This window comes from Ranitomeya imitator, chromosome 1, assembly GCF_032444005.1.
Source record: "Ranitomeya imitator isolate aRanImi1 chromosome 1, aRanImi1.pri, whole genome shotgun sequence".
NCBI classification, from domain to species: Eukaryota; Metazoa; Chordata; class Amphibia; order Anura; family Dendrobatidae; genus Ranitomeya; species Ranitomeya imitator.
Window position 1 is genome coordinate 16001902 of NC_091282.1, and position 3892 is coordinate 16005793.

At 47.5% G+C, this 3892-nt stretch overlaps 1 long non-coding RNA gene across 1 annotated transcript; it reads right to left on the bottom strand.

Annotated features, from left to right (window-relative positions):
* Positions 1–1099: 1099 nt before the first annotated feature.
* On the bottom strand, positions 1100–3458 carry LOC138657478 (uncharacterized). Its single transcript, XR_011317051.1, has 2 exons — positions 3334–3458; positions 1100–2578 (listed from the first exon to the last, which is right to left on the bottom strand). It is a non-coding gene; the product is annotated as an uncharacterized lncRNA (long non-coding RNA).
* Positions 3459–3892: the final 434 nt, after the last annotated feature.

Sequence of the window (3892 nt, forward strand, 5' to 3'; positions counted from 1 at the left end):
GGTTTTGAGCACCATGAGGGGTGCAGTCTTTAGAATGGTGTCACACTTGGGTATTTTCTATCATATAGACCCCTCAAAATTACTTCAAATGAGATGTGGTCCCTAAAAAAAATAAAAAAAATGGTGTTGTAAAAATGAGAAATTGCTGGTCAACTTTTAACCCTTAACTCCCTAACAAAAAAAAAATTTTGGTTCCAAAATTGTGCTGATGTAAAGTAGACATGTGGGAAATGTTACTTATTAAGTATTTTGTGTGACATATCTCTGTGATTTAATTGCATAAAAATTCAAAGTTAGAAAATTGCGAAATTTTAATAATTTTCGCCAAATTTCCGTTTTTTTCACAAATAAACGCAGGTACTATCAAATAATTTTTACCACTATCATGAAGTACAATATGTCACGAGAAAATAATGTCAGAATCACCAAGATCCGTTGAAGCGTTCCAGAGTTATAACCTCATAAGGGGACAGTGGTCAGAATTGTAAAAATTGGCCCGGTCATTAACGTGCAAACCACCCTTGGGGGTAAAGGGGTTAACATTGAACTGTACACCGCATGGAAAACTGCTGCGGATCCGCAGCGTCAAATCTGCTGCGGATCCGCAACAAAAACCGCAACGTGTGCACAAGCCCTAAAGCGGTTGTCTGGTCCAAATTGATAAATCTGTAGTCCTTCTATGTCACGCTTTCACTGTGCGCTGCGAGGATTCGCCGGTTTCTGAGATAGGAGCGGAGGGTGTGTGTGCGTGCGTTATACATACTCCGGGCCAGAGTCTGCTGCCTCGCTCCATACACTTGTATACAGAGAGGCCGCGCCCCAACTAGCGACGTGGATGACTAGAGGGTGCGGGCTTGCTCCATACAAGTGTAGAGCAAGGCGATGCCCACTTGACAGGTTCTGGCTGGGAGTATGTATAAAGCATACATATCCTCCAGTCCGGGTCTGAAAACCGTGAATCCCCGCAGTGCACAGTCCATGCGCTCGAGGCTTGTCGATTTGGGCTGGACAACCCCTTTCATTATGTACCTGATAACACAGGATCAACTTTTCACAATAGGTGGTGTCCCAGCTCCCATTCACCACCACACTTTTGCACACGCTCATTTGAAGCTTTAATACAAAAAGATAAGGTATGATTGAGTGCATTATTGCTAATGTAAATGTGGAGCAGGAGCTATAAGTCTAGAATAGTCCCAAGGGCCAGTGTCATAACTGCAAGATTTCAGGTTTTTTATATATAGATCATAATGCAAAAACTAAAATATATTGACTTATTTATGACAACCTGGTTTACACAGTAGGTTATATAAATCATGACACTTTCCTATTAAAAAGATAAAATCTACAGCTCAGCAGAGCAACCTCGAAAAGCGTACCTACAATTTCACAAGAAAACAATGATGGCGCAGGACTCGACAGTGGAATCCTTTTTCTAAATCGCTTTCTTGGTGATTTTCGGAGGACTAGCCGCAGCGTCTATATCCTGCTGCTAGGCTGCCGTCATCACAGCTGTCGCTCCTGCATTGAAGACTGTAGCTAACAGCGATGAGCGAGACGCTGCTTAGTTTCGTGTAGCCCAAAGCACAGACTTGAGGTTATTCTCCAACATCTCTAATGGTTGATTATACTGCAAAGTCCGGACTATAATCATTGTCTTGTGAAACAGGAGGAACGCTGGAAACTTTACAGGCTGAATATGTTCAACTAGCACTAATATGTAGAATATTCCACCCATAGCCTTCCATCTCTGGTAAAGTATTCCATATGCCATGCTTAAGAGACTTGGGTGTACAAATTATTATTGCAATTTGTCTATTTCCTTGCGTTTTTAGGCCATTGTAGACAATTTGTCTTAAGTAGGTGAAACTTTTAGCGCTTGTCTCTCCTTTTGTTCTAGTTCCCATCTGAAGTAAGAAGCGGCATGCTCAATATCAGAGGGCTCCCCTACCACCCCAGCTGTGCCAACTTCTGGCTGCACTGCACGGACTCCACTTTGCCCATCCCGGCTTGTCACAGTAAAGGTACCGTCACACTCAGCAACTTTCCAACGAGAACGACAGCGATCCGTGACGTTGCAGCGTCCTGGATAGCGATCTCGTTGTGTTTGACACGCAGCAGCGATCTGGATCCCGCTGTGTCATCGCTGGTCGGAGCTAGAAGGCCAGAACTTTATTTCGTCGTCTGGTCGGCGTGTATCGTCATGTTTGACATCAAAAGCAACGACGCGTGCAATGTTTCACATGGAGCGAGAACGAGAAGTGAGTCGTCGTTACGTCACTGGATCGCTCCTGCATCGTTCTGGAGCTGCCGTGTTTGACGTCTCTACAGCGACCTAAACAGCGACGCTCCAGCGATCGGCTCGTTGTCTATATCGCTGCAGCGTCGCTGAGTGTGACGGTACCTTTACTGTTCTGCTTGTGGAAAGTCAAACAAGCACTTGTGACAACATGAAGATCTTGGGATTTCGTGGAGCAAATTATTTAGATAGACCACCGCCATTCCACTTGGCGAAGAGAAGTCCAGTGATGAGATGACATCTGCAGGGAGGTCAGAGGATGGGGAAAAGCCACAATACCTAGAATAAAACAGAAACAATCATGCAGAAAACTGGATACAAGTAATGGCCGACACCAGTGGACATCGGGCTAATACTGACAGCACAGCGTGCGAGGGGAGAATAAAGCCCGGGATCTGGAGACATTGGGGTCACCCAGTGTCGCTCCCAGAGGTCATAGGTCAGTCAACCTGAGGTCATGTGTCCCCAATAATATTAATGAGAAAGTTTTATGTATAAAAAAACAACAGGACGGACTCCGCACCATCAGGCAGATTCTCATGTTAATATCAATCCCTCAGATCTCCATCATCATCATCCCCTCCGCTGTTCGCCCCCACACACGTAGCACTATACATCCCTGCACCCCCCACCACAAGAGACATCAGCACCCCACACCATGCAGACCCATGCGAGTAACATCAGCCCCACTCTGCAGGTAGACCCCCCTGCACACAGATCCCCCACGCATGCAACAGACCCCCAGCCCCTTCCCCAGAGACCCCCAACACACAGCCCCCCTTCCCAACAGACACCCAGCCCCACTCGTAAGGAACATGACCCCCTTCCCACAGAGACCCCCAGCATGCAGTCCCAGGCAAGCAACGTCACCCCCTTCCCCAGGCAGACACCCACCCTCCAGTATGCAGTACCATGCAAGCATCACCCCTTCTCCAGGCAGACCACCAGCACGCAGTCCCATGCAAGCAAAATCTCCCCCAGCAGACCCCCCCTTCCAGCATGCACATGCAGCCCCATGCAAGCCTCCCACTTACCTGATCTGTGACTATGGAGAATGACCCCAAAACCCTCCACAAAATCCTCGAATCCCGCCCTGACATCCACAGCTTCCTCGTGTGTGCTCTATGGAGGAAGAGGCACCGCCCCTTCCGGTCACATGGGCATGACGTCAGCAGAGGTCCTTTAGCCGACTTGGATTTAGCCTCTACCGTGCAGCAGCTCCGTCCTGAGCCCCGCCCCCTGATCACATGACAGTAAAGTGACCACTTCCCTCCTGAGCCCCGCCCCCTGATCACATGACAGTAAAGTGACCACTTCCCTCCTGAGCCCCGCCCCCTGATCACATGGGCATGACGTCAGCAGAGGTCCATCAGCTCTCCGTGCATGGTTGAGCCTAGAGTGCATAATATATATGAATCTATGGGCTCCTGCCAGGTCCATATGCTACTCATCTAGCTATATGGGTATTTTGTATCTCTATTGAGATGCCTGGTATTTTTCCTTTGATTTTTACCCATTCTAGCTATTGAGCATTAGCCTATGGGTGTATACGCAACGCAACAGGGTTGTTTTGGATTTTTTATGTGTCTTCAT